The sequence below is a fragment of the Myiozetetes cayanensis genome, unplaced genomic scaffold (genome assembly GCF_022539395.1).
Source record: "Myiozetetes cayanensis isolate MyiCay16 unplaced genomic scaffold, myiCay2020 scf1, whole genome shotgun sequence".
Lineage (NCBI taxonomy): Eukaryota > Metazoa > Chordata > Aves > Passeriformes > Tyrannidae > Myiozetetes > Myiozetetes cayanensis.
In genome coordinates this window covers 131,504,114-131,519,632 of record NW_026086604.1, presented here as the reverse complement: position 1 = coordinate 131,519,632, position 15,519 = coordinate 131,504,114, and the positions used below count along the sequence as shown (strand labels likewise).

The 15,519-nt window shown below is 37.3% G+C and overlaps 1 protein-coding gene across 10 annotated transcripts in view; it reads right to left on the bottom strand.

Annotated features, from left to right (window-relative positions):
- The window catches only part of CACNB2 (calcium voltage-gated channel auxiliary subunit beta 2), a 247,248-nt gene that overhangs the window by 53,427 nt on the left and 178,302 nt on the right, over nt 1-15,519 (bottom strand). The gene's annotated exons all lie outside the window — the stretch shown is intronic.

Here is a 15,519-nt window from a genome sequence, read left to right as displayed (position 1 = left end):
AACAGCACACTTTAAAGCTTCTAAAAGAACAATTAAAAAATTCTATATCTTCCCTCTGGTATCAGAATGACATAAATTCTGTGGCTATACTCCAAAGGGATGTTTAATCCTTTCTGAATTGCTGGTAGTCAACCAAAAGGTTATAAATGGCTATTATGACATAACCCGTGTGCACAAAGTGGCACCAGGGATACAGGACAACAGATGGTAGAATTCTGCTCTTTATCTTTTTTGAAATTTAAATGAGTTTTATACATACACATATTATATTTCCATATTTACTTAAAGAAATTAAGAAACTGGAGTGAATCTTAAGAGTAGAATATTAAGCTGCAATGCTGTTAAAACATTCTGCTTTTTGTGAATAAAAACTTTTTACAAGATATGGAGAATGGAAAGACAATGAAGTCAGTAGTTATTATTTAAATAATACATTTCAAGCTTTTTTTACATTTTTATTTCATCCCAAAGAAATACCCTTTTTTGCTAGCATGAAAAACTTTAAAAATTGATTGGTATCAAAGCAAAAATTTCTAGTATGTTTTTTCGTGGCTGTGGCAGTTTTTGAGCCAGACACTGGGAGACAAAAGCATGTTTTACTCATTTTCACCCAAAATGAATCCTTTTCTGCATAATGGAAGTAAAAATTACTCAAAATGACTAAATATAAACACAATATTACCTTTACACAGCTTTGTAATTTTCATATTACTCTAATGCAACATGTGCTTAAGTTTTCAAATATTCTCCATAAAATAACTCTTGTTTAATAGTGTATGTTATCATGATGGGTTTATAAAGATTGGTTTCACACGAAACAATACAGATGTTGTATCTAATTAACCATCATCTAATTACAAAAAAAAAAAAGATAATTAATTCCTCTGTTTATGTATCACTAAACAATTTACACAAAATTTTTGTTGTCACTTTTTATTCTCACCAATATGGTGGTGGAAGGAAGTGGAAGTCCAGTGCACAACAGCAATCATGTCTAATTAGCAAAACAGAGTTATGTGATAATTGCATAATCAGAGTTTACATGAAGAAGGTAACATTTCCTGGATTGGAGAGGAAATATGCTTCCTAAAACAAAAATAAATAGGCCTCCTCTGAAGTTCAGAAAGCATTGTGAGACAGACCATTGAAACTCTTTGATTTAAGGATAAAATTAGGAAAAAAACAAGCAAGCCAAGGAAGATACATGAAAGAGACACATTATAAGTAATCAAGCCTAAAGAAGATAATAAGGGTTTTATTTGAATAATTAACAATTATATAAAGATAGTTCATTGTCTTAATGCTATACTTAAACTATGTACAAATTTATGGAGAACGGAACCAAGAAGGGCAAGAGTAATACAACTGAACGTGCTGGAAGCCACAAGGAGGTAAAACAAAATAAAGGGGGCTCTTTTAGGTTTGTTTCTAATCAATTGGTAGAAACTGTTCAAAACATGAAAGCGGAAAGAAAGAAATGATCAGGAGTTGGAAAAACTCATCAACAGTGATGAAGAGTGATAACAGGAGAATGAATACAATGACCTCCAGGAAAGCAGATTTTATTATACTTTCAGTGTATTCTCAAGTATAAGTGCTTCCCATGGCAATCAATTCTCAGGGAAAAAAACAGTTCAGGAAAGTGACAGGTCCTCAGTGAAATAACATTAAGGGCACAAGCACAAACTAAGCTATATGAAAAAGATGGAAAGCTCATAACCTGAAACTTAGGAAAGCATACTAAAGGGGAAATTACATTAATACAATAGAATGAACAAATGGGAAAAATCAGCATAAAATTATATAGAAATAGTAATGATAAAAATATTTTTCCTCTTGCTTTTAATTATTACTAATAGTAAAAATACATCAAGAAAAGAGTTCTCTCAACCACAGGAAAAGTCTAAAACTTCACCCTGATTATGAAGGAATGAAAATTAAGGGTAGACAAAGAAAAACAGAAGTGAGACAGAGGTTTAATAAACCTCCAGGTATAGTATATTTTGCTCTGGTAATTTTTGAAGCACAGAGATTAAGAAAAAAGGACTAAGACAAATGGAAAAACAGTTGAGCTAGCTTCAGTTTCTAGAAAAAACACATTAAAAAAAAAAAAAAAAGCTTAGGCAAAGAAAGCAAAGATAACAAGGAAAGTCTCTGTAACAATATATGTCACACAGCCCTAATTCTTTCTACAGGAGAACACACAGATGGCAGAGAACACTCTCTCTGCTGGACTGACTGATGCTCTGAACTTTGCTCCTCTGAGGGGAGTGCACAATGGATTGGAAAAGTTAACAGTTGCTATGAAGCTTGTATTCCTTGTCCATTACTATTCAGAATTTCCTTTACCTAGCTGGATGATGGAAGACAGAATGTCCTTCTTAAATTTACAAATGATACTGAACTGGGGGAACCTACAAGATCCTGAGATTAGCTCAGTTGGTTAGAGCATGGTGAATTCAATCTCTGTATGGGCCATTCACTTAAGAGTTGGACTCGATGATCTTTGTGGGTCCCTTCCACTCAGAATATTTTGTGATTCAGCTGTGGAAGAAAGCAGCAAGTCTGCAACACTGTCTTACTAAACTGGAAGAATAATCTAAATGACAAATAGAGCACAATTTAATCAGGAAAGCTGCAGATGGCCAGACATTCATCAACTTTGTCAGCAAGAAATGTTTCTGACTCAATGGCTGTCTTAATGACAGGATTGAAGAACTGGATCACAATTAGAAGTGACTGTCATAAATGTGTGAAAGACAGTACTCCATGGAAGACGACCAGGCAAGGATACAACCCACATGGCCCAAAACAATCTTTCCACACAATTTGAGAGAGGCTGGGGCCTCACGCAGCATGTGCTGCATCATCTCAGGCAGCTTCAAGAAGAGGGTATGGGGAGAAGAGTAATAGTTTGGACAGAAGCAGCAATGATGGTAAGAGGTGTAGAATACAGCAGGAAGAATACAGAAAATTACTTATTTTTAACTGTCAGAGGTTTCAGGGAAAAGTTATACAATATCTGTGGGGTGCATAGACGAACAGACTTCTTGGCAATGCCTTCAAATCCCTTTAGGTCTTAATTTTATTTTACTCTGTGAAGTTTTTCACATTTACATAAGTTTATTTTAAAACCCAAAACATGTTGATTTTACTAAATTATTTTACTTTTCAACTTTATGTCCAGTCTTTGCCAGCTATTATGTCAAAAGTTTGATCACTTCCTACCACTTAAATATTAAAGAGAGAGAAAGAAGGAAAGAGAGAGGGAGACAGAAAGAAAGGAAGGAATGAAGGAAGAGACGAAAGGAAAGGAGGGAGGGAGGGAGGGAGGGAGGGAGGGACGGAGGGACGGAGGGACGGAGGGACGGAGGAAAAAAGGAAGGAAGGAAACAAGGAAGGAAACAAGGAGGGAAACAAGGAGGGAAGGAAACAAGGAATGAAGGAAGGAAGGAAACAAGGAAGGAAACAAGGAAGGAAGGAAACAAGCTTTAAAAAAAAGAACAACCTTACTCAGAGCAGAAGTCACCTATAGGAGGTTGGGTCAGGTAGCAATTTACTGAGATAAAGAAAGTGCAGAAAAGTGTCCTGTAAAGCACCCCTTGATCCCTCACAATAAGAAGGCTCCTCATGTTTGTATGAAAGAAAGACAGATCAAGCCAACTACAATGGTGGCAGGCCTATCTGAGAGCAGAAAGATTACAAAAACACAGAAACAAAGTAGAAAGTATATCAGGAGATGGAAGCTCAGAGGAGCCAGAGAAACAGCCAAACATCCTGGACTGCTGAGCCCAAAGGACATTAACAAGAAGTTAACATGGATATTCAGACTCTCCCCCAGAGTCAACCCTCAAAACCCATGGTAGAGAGAGAAAAGCATCAGGTATCTGCTACTCCCAGGCTGGTCCCAATCCTAAAGTCACATGACAGTGCAGTGATTTCAACACCCACTCTCCCAAGAAACAGGCAGGGAAAAGGACAAGAGATGTGAACAAGGTGTTACTCCAGAGGGCATTTTGTTCATTTATCTGCTGCACGAAAGCTAACACAGAGGGTCAGGTACCCAGTGCTTGGCCTCCTTAGGCCAGACAGGGAAGTGATAGAATTCACTCATCCAAAGCTTTTCACACCCGCCACAAATGTGACATTTAAAACACCCTGAAGACTGACAAAACTGTCACAGAGGAAAAATAAATAAAGAAAAAGGCAAAAAAGAGAGAAGGAGTGAGACAGCTTAAGCTGTGAAATAGCATGTTAGAAGAAAAATTGATGGGATGCTGTTCTGCCACTTGCATTTGAGCAGCAGCTGACTGAGCTTGCTAGGCCACTGGAAGCAGCCCCAGCACATGAGCTAGCACCACCCTGCATCTCAGCACTGCTCATAGAGAAAATCAGCAGAAGTAGTGCTGGATCTGGCCTTTAGCTTTAGCTCTGATGTGATTACAACAGAGCTCTCCCCAGCCAACAAAAGCACAGCAGCCAGCAAAGCAAGGACACTTGAGCAAGCCTATTGCTCAGAATATATTTTAAAATTCATTCCCCCTCTTTCTTTTTCATCTGTACCCCATGTCACCTTCAGTTGTTGTGCCAAGCACTAAAGGAAGGTCACAAGCATATCCAAGTGCAGAACTGTTCACTATCTGCCTGCTCTATGTGGCTTGGCAGGCCTTGCCAAAATGTTTATGTGATAGACCTCGGGGCCACAGAGAGAAAGGAAAATCTGGGAAATGACCAGAATCTTAAAAAATTCAGTGTCACAATGAAGTGCAGTTCCTAAAGTAGCTGAGGCATTTTGATGGAGTGTTGCCTGGCCTCAGTCACACATTTTTATCATGCTTCTGTCCTCCTTGACTGCAGCACTACAGCAAGGTGGCAGGAATCAAGGAACCCTGGCAAACACAGCCCTGGGTAGCAGGGTTGGCCCTGGCTATCCTGCCATGCCACAAGCAGATAGCTGCTGCTTAGGCAGCAAGTCTGTCATCTTATGTGCTGAATTGGGGTTTTTTGTTGTATAAAAATAATAATAATAAAAAAACTCCGTACAAATTCTATCTTTTCCAGATGTTTGCACTTTTGTGATTGGAGCTACAAAACAAACACCAAGTAACTCTTCTCATCAGTTGAAACTGTAAATTGATTACTTTTGTTTATTCTCATTTTATGTACCAAGTCAAACACAAAAGTTATAAACGGAGTTTAAGCAGGAAGTATTCCCCCTTTTTTACAGTCCAGCTCAGTATAATGTGTTCTGGCCATGTAACTCAATGTTCTCATAAATCTCCCAACCCCTTCTGGTTTAACCATGCCAGTATTATTTGCGTACGCAAGAGAATGAGGCTCCTGGCATTGAACTCTAAGGTGAGTGAGACTGTGCTCTGCCCAAGCAGCCATCCCACACACCATGACTTCTGCACCCAGTAAGTTTTCAGTTTTTCACACAAATTTGATAGAGGGAGTAGAAGTCTTACACACAGCAGGTACGCTTAAGTTTTGTGGTGATAGGTGAGCAGGTAAAAGCAAAATACATGTAACCAGTGTGACCAAGACATGTTCACCACACTCTGTGATTAACCAAAAGCCAAAGTCACAGAAAAAGAACGTCTAATGGTAGCACTGGGGAACTGCTTTCTCTTGGTGGTAGTCCAGTAACAGGACAGCCTCAAGAAAGAGAAATTCAGTATAAAAAAGGATCTGTGGTCTACAAACTACATTTATTATCCTAAATATCAAATTCAGTTAAACATTAAACTTTACAATAGGTAACATTAAGACATTATGTCAAAAGGCCATGTTTTTTCAAGCCACCTTTGAGAGTGTTTTTCTGCCCTTCCAAGAAGTGAAGAACATGCTGCCTTTCACCAGCTTAGTACATTATACCAGATTTGAACCATTAACATCAAAACCAACCAATGAATTCCTCAGGAAGCAGAAGCTGTAGCTGACCCAGTAACCCTTGAGAGGCTTAGGAAAAGCTTAGAGCCTTTAAAAGCATAGCAGAGACAAGCTTCCGACAGATCCTTCATTATACATACTGTTTCTTTTCTGGAAAGAGAAAATCCTACCAGCCCAGTGAAAAGACCTTGGGAGACACATCCTTCTTCTCTGAGGGGGCTATTTAATCAGACTGCTGAGAGAAGCACCATCCCATGGGATGCAGGAGGGCAAGGAACAGAGGGAGGGGACTTTAATTCCTGGGAAAATGCCTCACGAGGTCAGGACATTACTGCTGATCCAGCCAAGAAAAAGGGACGCAACTGTTCCCAGAAGGAAGAGGGAAGAAGCAAACAACATGAAACCTTTAACCTTTTTGTTCACCATATCAAAGTGGTCAACAAAGGGTAATGGTAGCTGACTAGCTTTCACTTCCCATAACCTCACAAACCACCAGACTCCCTGGCCTTGTCATTTCTCTCCCATCAACATTTCAAGAACTGCTTCCAGTATTGTGAAGACTTTACCTTTTTTTTTTTTTTTTAATTGTAATTTTTCTGTTTTATCACACTGGTATAGGTTTGTTGACTTGTTTGCTTCTTCATCTTACACATATAAGACTAGTTGAATGAAGTCCAAGCTATCAGTGTCTGACTTTAAAGAAAAAAACAATTAAGCTCATGATACAAATACTTGTACTCAGTACCAAGAATAGAAAAAGGCCAAAAGGCCAGGAAAGTAAACTTGCATGTTAAGCCAGACACAGCATTTCTGTAAATGGGAAATGCATATGAAGGAAAGGACTAAAATCTTCTGAGGCTTAGCAATTGCTACTCTTTTCCTTGCACACAGAGGAAAATGAGAACGTTCACAAGTAACTCGAATCTCTGAAGTAGACGATAAAGGGTATCCTCTGAACAGACAATATGACAATATCTTGTCACACCTGTGACTTATCCAATTTTTTGCTAACGTTTGCTACAGAAGACATGATTTGTCTGTCATCTTTACAGGCAATCTATGTACAGGGTAACTTTGCTACCAGACAGAAGATGTAAATAAAGACAGCACTGAAAATATAGCAGTTCAGATCTGCCACTCCTATGCACTTCACTAGTTCTTGTCCTCAAAAAAAACACTGCAGCCCTTCACAAAGAATATCTTCCCTTGTCCCACCAGGACACCGAGGATGTCTCCAGCTTTAACTACAGGCATCCTCTTGGCCCTCATAAACCTTTCTGCAGCTTAGAGAAGTTTCTAAGTGCCTCCAGGATTTCACTGTCCTGACCCAATTCCTTCAGCCTAGGGCAAAGCAGCAGCCAAAACCTCTGCTGTTTCCCTTGCTGACAGGCTGTGCAGGGAAAAGACACAATTCCCCTCCAGTGCTCAATCCAGCTTCAGACTTTCCAACCTGGCTGGTCTCTGTGCCTCTGGTTATCCTGTTCCTCAGAAATCTCACTGACCACTGCAGTGCTCTCTCAGACTGTTGCTTTCCATTCAGTATCCTATACCTCCTGGCTCCCTGGTTTCAGAGAGAATGGAAAATAATTGCAGTTTTTGAGCTAAATATTGTGGTTGCAGTGTTAGGACATCCTGCCAACACTGAGCAGCATTACTGAACTCAGTTTGCTACCTTGACAGGGAAACAAGTTAATGTGATTCCCTGGTAAATTAAAATGAGCAGGATCAGTCTTGGTTTTACATCACCCTTTCAGCAAGGTAATATAATAGAAAGATTTTCTTTTTATTATAGTATACTGAAGCATGACCATCTTCCACATGCATGTCCAAGGAAGATGGAACAGTACAGCAAACCATGATAACAAATTGCTTAAGTGAAAAATGCGAGTATGAACTGCATAAAAAACTTGAGAAAACATTGCATTTCTCTTGACCAGAACTCCAGTGATAAAATCCTTTTTGAACTTAATGGAGCACATTAAGGTGACAAAGGAGGGAACTCAGAGCACAGCTAGCTGATGCCCGAGGGGACAAGGTGGAATGGCTGTTGGCTGGTGCTGCTCTCCAAAAGTGTCCCCATAGCAGTGGCTCCTGGCAGCTGCACCCTCCTCTCCTGGGAGGTTCATCCCTCCTCTTCTCACCCCCCGTTTAATTCAGCTAAAATACAAAGCTGAATAGATAGTACCCCCATTAATTAATTACTTAAGAAAATACTATACAGGATCTTAATCAACAAGACAGTTCAGGGGCTGCAGCAGATACTTCCACTACAACTGTTCAGAGAGATGCTTCTTCCCAGCCTTGGTTATGGCATGGGAAAGGCTGCTGCTGAGAACAAGCTAAGGGAAAGCAATTCACTATCTACTGTATAATCAGTCCATGAATGACAGATCTCCAGTCTCTCTGCTTTTGAGCAATTTTCTCTTCATAAAATAAAAAGTGAAATTGTTCTACAGGCTGTGAATTTTTATTTCATTTACTTGTTCCAAACTGTAATGAAGTTACATTGATCAAAAGTTACAGACTTCTTGCCCCAAATTATGCTTAAAAATTGATTTGGATTAGGGAGTATGGGTTTTAATCAAATTATCAGCAAATGACTTTTAGGTAAGTGTAAGAATAGTTTTGCTTAAGTTACATAAGAATAAAAAATAACAATCACTTTCCAGAAGTTAATCTATTGCAGAGAAAGTTAATCTTCTCAGTCTTTGGTAAGGAAAGGGGAAAAAATATTATTTCTTTAAGTAGTTTTATCCAAACCCATAAGGAATCAGATGCTTAATTTTGCCTCTGACATATCTTGTCAGACAACTTCTATATCCATCAGAAAGTTCCCGGACAACTGAAAATACAACTCATTAAGGTAAAACAATCTATATGGTAAAAATCAATAGTGAAGTATCCTCTAAGGTGCTATCATGAGAGGAGAATACAAATAACTAATTGACTGTTTTCAAAGTGTCATAAACCAGATGTTTTGAAATAATGTCTATTGCTAATTTAAAATAAAAATGTGTTTTATAAAGATGTGATAATCGAATGAGAGTGATCAAAAAGAAAACCTTTTGGTTTTTTATTGCATTAATTCACCAGTAACAATTTTGCATTTAATACAAGATTCTTGAATTTCAATTAGCTATCCAAGTATATGACTATATAATCAATTCCAATTTAGCAGAATTACTGTCCTCCATTCAATATTATTATTTCCATTAGTAACCTTTGCAACTAATATGATAAAAACTATGAATTGTGAAGGCCATTACTTTAATGCAATAATCATAAATTGCCTTTCATTTGACATTAGTCCTGGACAAAAAAATGACCAAGCATCACAAAGGGTAATTAAGAAATCACATATATAACTTCAAGTATAAAGAATAACAAATTGAAGAACCAGTCTCAAAGGGGAAGTTGGCGAGCCAGAAATCCTGAATAACACATCTTTCAAGGAGGAAAAGGTAAGCCTCTTCTTTAAAAATGCAAAATTACTAACACAGCAAATTCTTACCAGAATAATACAGATCAAGGATAACCAGTGAGCATGCATAGACTAAGACCATGGCAAACAGTTTCTTCTTTTTTCTTACTCTGCTGTGTAACCAGCTCAAAGAATGGGAGCATTTTACCGTGGAAAAATGTTGCACAGGTCTAAAAGGCTACAATAAAGAAGCTTATATTGCTAGTTGCATGCATTCATGATTGACTAAAACTTGAAGTTCACAGTAGAAACTGTGAAGTCACAGGTATTCAGATCTGTGATGTGCTATAAATATAGATAATTTAGGTCATAACCATAAGAGATACACACAGTCCTCTGAGATAATCTTCATGTGACATTGTTATTACTTTAAAAGGAGTATTTCTACAATAACTCTTGATTAAATATAGAAATATGACAGCAGTGACTAAAACTAGATGCTATATGGCTTTTCTGTTAGGTTCTTCATACAAATCTGGCTGTGCAGTCACTGGACAGAGAGCACTAAGGCTGCTCACAACAAAACCTGTTTTCTTCTTGGTAAATGGAAGTCTCCTTTCCAGGTATTTGCATTTTTTAAAGATATATTCTAGAATGTTTTTAGAGATACAAACTCACATCAGAAAGAAAAACCAACCAACCAACCAACCAACCAACCAACCAAAACCCCCAAGGTTGTGTCTAGTCTTTGTCACAAAAAAAAATTTGAAACAGATACTAAACACTTCATATTTCACCTCCTGTCATCACTGTCTCCATTAATTCCCAGAACCCTTGAACTCATGAAGGGAGTAATGTGCTGGAGTATCTAAGTTACTTGCTGAAGTTATTCAGATAAGAAGTTATTCAGATAAGGAACATTCACATTTTTCCTCCCCCATTAGTTAACAGCTTTGTGAAGGTAAGAAAGTCATGTTGCCAATATGGTTAATTTTAAAGTCTTGGATTATTCAGTTCTTACTCTAAAAGTCCATGGTCTTAGAGTTTTATAATATAGTTAAAATCCAAGTTCTCATTAAAATAAAATTTAAAAAGCTAATATTCCAGTCCTTGCAATTGTGATAGAAAGCTTGAATATATTTCTCAAACCTTTCCTAAGGAGTCAGAAACTTAGGAGCATATTTAATAAATTAGATTGCTTTTAGTGTTAATCTTGTGACTTCCTGAGGTCTGCAACTGGGGAAATTGCATCTACTTCTCTGATCTTTCCCCCCATTTATTCACATCCCTTCAATACAACTTCATCACAAGCTGTGCTTCTCAGATCTCCTAGATTTTGCTTTTTTGAAGTTCTTTGGGGTTTCCTCCTTCCTCTCTCCCAAAAGGTTCTCACCACATCCTCTCTCCCTTCTCTCACTATCTCTGTCAGGATTAACTATTAAACCGAGCCCAGCCCATCAGACTTCGGTGTCCACCATGATGCCTGTCTGACATTTGTAAAAATCTCCTTTCAAAGGCTCACTGGGGAAAATGGGAGAAATGTCACCTGGCAAGTGAAGGAGCAGATAAACAGCAACATTCTACAGGCCTTGGAGACAAAGAAATAAAGAGCTACTGTCTCTTGTGACTGGCCACAAGCTTATCGTTAAATTACCACCACAGGTTTGAGAGTCTTGTCTTCCTCTACCTGGAGAGGACTGCTCCAAACTGATATTTTCTGTTCCTAACAGAAATTATCTAAGTCCAGGTAATTGCTATGCACTTTGCTTTACCTTTTGCTTAGCTCTGCACAACTATGTTGTGTAATACCTATTAGATATGCTTTTGCGACTAATGAAGAGTAATAACAAACAATGAAACTGTGTGGAGTGCACGGTCTGTATCTCTACAATAAAATGCAGCAGAGAGGAGTCCAGGTGTGGGATGAAGGCAGAGGCTCTGAACGACCCTGGGGGCTCAAGGACTAGAAGCAACTTGCCTAGCGATCTATGACTGGCCATTAAACAAGTGCAACTTTGGGCATTGTGTGTAACCCACTCTTAGGGGTAAAAGGAGAAGAACCTTTTACCTGAGCTGAGCACACGTGAAGCACAGCACACACCGCACACAGCAGCTATGGTTTTAATGCAGAATTAAAGCCCAGTGAAGCCCCAAAGCATAATGACAAACAGGCAAGAACAACCCAAGATGGATCCTATATGGAAGACGAAGAAACCACCAGTCTGAGAACTGGGCTCCTCCCAGTAGAGGCCACTGTGACGACTCACTGCACCCCCACCCTAAACACAACAGCTGCCACTGACCTTAGGACCCAGTGGTGTAGAGGGTAAAAAAGGGAAGATATTAGAAAGTTTGTGTGTATATCTTTTTAACTGTTTATAATTCTAAAATGTTGAAATTAGAATGACAATAGTTCTTTGATGAAACTAACAATAAACTCCTGACTTTCCATACAAAGTGCTTCCTTTTGTCCATTCCTTTTATGAGTCGAAACCTGGTAATAATTCAGCCAACTTTTTCCCAAAAATCAATTTTCCCAAATCAAACATGTTTATGTTTAAAAGTGAAAAGTAAAATTCAGCTCATTTTTCCTACAGATTACAACAGAGAAAAGCTCAAAGATTTTTTACCTCCTCAAAAAAATTGCATGTTTTTAGCTAAACTTAGCTAGATGAATGGACAGCATTGAGTCATGGTTCTTTATCACAACATTCAAATTTTTGCTTCAAAACTTTCCAAGAAGCATCCAGCCAAATCTTTTCAGTATCATATTTCTCATGTATTTCTTCCACTCTTTTTAAGATTCAAGATTTACAAATACATTCATTTTTTTATTACTACAATTCATAAATAAACCAAAATCAAAGTTCACTACGGTTATATTTAGATTTTTCTGTTTTATAGAGAAAACTGTTATTTGTAGAAATATGGGTTAATTATGGAAATTATACTTATTATACTTTTTAAAGCAAACTATAAATGCAAAGATACTTCTAATGCACCAGAAGCAGACACAACCATTCCCATGTCTCTTAAGCTATACCTGTACCCTGTTTTCTTTTATATAAAGTTAAGTTAGAAATGCTGATTTTCACAAACATGTATGACATTACAATTAACCTTCTTCTTGGTCTCCTGAAATTTCAAACTGAGCAACATCATAAACATAAGACAAAACTTGTAACAAATTTTGGTTTTGCAGGACTATAAACCAGATTTTCACTGATGTTTTTCTCATGTGCATGTTCATACATTGGTAAGTAAAAGAATAACAGAAAACTTTAGAGTGAAATATTGTTCAGTTCTAAATTGCCAAGAGCTATTTTTAGCCTTTGAAAGTACCAAATGTTCCTAAATAGGACAATAAAGATAGAGCCACACCCAGAATTCAAGAGGCAAATATTGTCTTTGTCTTTATCTTTTCCATGCATAATGCTGAGGGCTATAAAATCAGAGTCCCTCAAAACTTCATGTTTTCAAATTCTCTACTTCAGCATAGCGAAGAGTCCTTTCAGAGCTCCTGATCTGGAAGCTAGTGCCAACCACTATATGAACTGACAGAAAATGTTTGATGGTTAAGAGTGAATGAAGGCATTATCTTTGCAAACTCAGAGATCCAACCAACAAATGAGGCATAAAAACATGAAACATTTTTCTCACTGTTATTTAGTAATCTTGAAAGGAGATCTATAAAAATATGTTTGATGTATGAACAGTTTAATACCTTACATTCCACTAGATTTGCAATCACTGCACCTTCTTTTATATGAAAAGGCAACATTCCTCTGTCAGAGAAAAAAACCCATAAGCAAAGGAAGCACAGCAAGGGAAACTCACTGTGAGGAAAGCAAATGCAAGAGAGGTGAGTGCAGTGGTATTATTTGCAATGGTAAACCACACTTTAAATATCAGAAATGTAAAATGCCTGTGTTCTTTCACTAGACCAAAAGAACACAGTAATTAAAAATCTATCAACTATAGAGATGTCCTATTTTATTTAACAGACATGTAGACTACTGCTTTTACCAATATTGCACACACCTTGCAGTCTTTGCTATCACAACACACAAACTGGACAGGAAGAAATGTTTCAACCTTAAGGAAGTAAGCAGCTAAAGAAACAAAGAACCAAGGAGCAATAGCAATACTACTCTCATACTGTGGACCAGCGATAATTTTCAAGGAAAGGAAGAACATCTGACATATTGGAAGATTACTAAAAAAGTCAATTAACTTAAAAAAAATTAATAACAGTAGAAATCTATTAATAGACTCTGAAGAAGCTACCAACTTCTTGAGAAACATCCACAGCTGATTTTGAACACACTATCAACAATATTTTAAGTGGATCACACATGATGAGAAAGAGGTGCCAAAAATCAGGGTTTTCATGGTTTTGGGGTCTCAGTGTGTGTATGGTAACTTGCATGTCATCATGCAAGAAGTTTTCCTATCTGGAAATTCAGGCTTAGTAGAAAAGAAATCCACCACAACTCACAATTTTACATAATAGATTAAGATAAGACATGCAGGATAACTAGAAAATGGTATCTGAGGTACCACAGAAGTTAAAAGTTTTCAGATTGTATTTCTCAAAGATGAAAGAGTACTGGATATTTAAAAAAAAAAAAAAACCCAGTAAAAAACAAACTACAGCATCTTTTAAATCAGCGAGGAATGAGACAACTATGAAAAGTTTGAAGAAGAAACCTAAGAACAACAAGTCTGTAAGGAGTAGTAGGCACGGTTCTTGTGCAGCAAGTGGGCAGGAATTAGGAGCGCTGGTCACTACGACTCTTATCAAAGTTATGACAACTTCACTTAAAAATCTCCACTGAATCCATCACGTATGTTGCACTAGATCATTCATGCAAACTAGCTAAGATATCTTATCATGAAAAACAGAAAAAAAACCACAGCACATAAACCTCTCAAAAATCAACCAAAACAGAAAAACTCCAAATATACACAAAAAATAGAGTATGAAATGAGAGTTTATAATATATACTTGTGATAACTGCTCAGCAATAGCAAGCAATGCATGCTAAGGAAGGAGTATATATCTGGTATATAGCCAGAGAGATCCAGGTGGCAAAGAAAGATGTAAAAAAGAAACTATTTTTTTAATAATGTGAACAGGGGGAAGAACAAGAGGAAGAAGCAGCAGCAATCATTACAAAGTCTGAGCCCCAAAGGCTGTTTCACTGACTTCACATTTGGTTAGCATTCAATATTCAGAGCCCACAGCCTTACCCAAGTCTTGACTAAAATAAATTAGGTACTTTTTTCCCCCTTTATTTCTACAGATTATTCATCAAGTAAATATGTCCTGAAATAAATGTGAGGTGTTTTATAAACATATGGAAATAGCTGCTAATTGTGATTTATAAAGCATCATGAGACACCAGGGAAAATCCTAACTATATCTAGAGAAATCAGCACTGAATCAAGTTAGAACTATCTTAGAGGAAGGGAAAAAAGGTTCATGCCTTGAGAAGGAATCAGACAAGTGAAAAAAGCTGTGTTATATCTGAGATATTTAGTGACTGCGTTTACAGTCTCTTTTACATTTTAAAATGGAACTGGTCATTTATTTCACATAAATTCACCTACTTTTTGACACAGGACACCACACAGGTATGATTTGAAATATGAGTGGCCACTTTTAAAAGATTTAAGACTTGAAAAAAATATAAGTTTCTGTATATACACACAATTTTAACTCTGTAGTTCTGTTTCCATCTTTTTGAAATATAAGCCTTATATTAACACAACTACTTTTCACAGGTTAAAAATAGCCTTTGGAAAAAAGATATTCTGAATTTAGAGAAAATGTGGACTACTGTTACAGAAAAGCAAATGGAATGGATTAATGCTCTATTCATGATAAAATTATATAAAAAAGAACACCTAAGAACTGTAAGGAAATCATACAAGTGTGCATTTGGAGGGAATTCACACATGCAATGATCCCTTTTGTCACTGCTGCTAAAAATAAGAAAGTTCCTGTTCTGTCTCAAGGCAGCTTAATTCATGTGTTGCAAATTTTACCCAACTTACTAATTGATCAGCAAACACATGAATAAAGGCAGTTGAGAAAGACCCTGGAAACTAGACTAGATGTTGAAGGATAGATGATGTGTTGGGTTTATTTCCACAGCTGAGGAGCCAACTACTGGAGATGAAGGAATTCTGCAAAGGGTGTC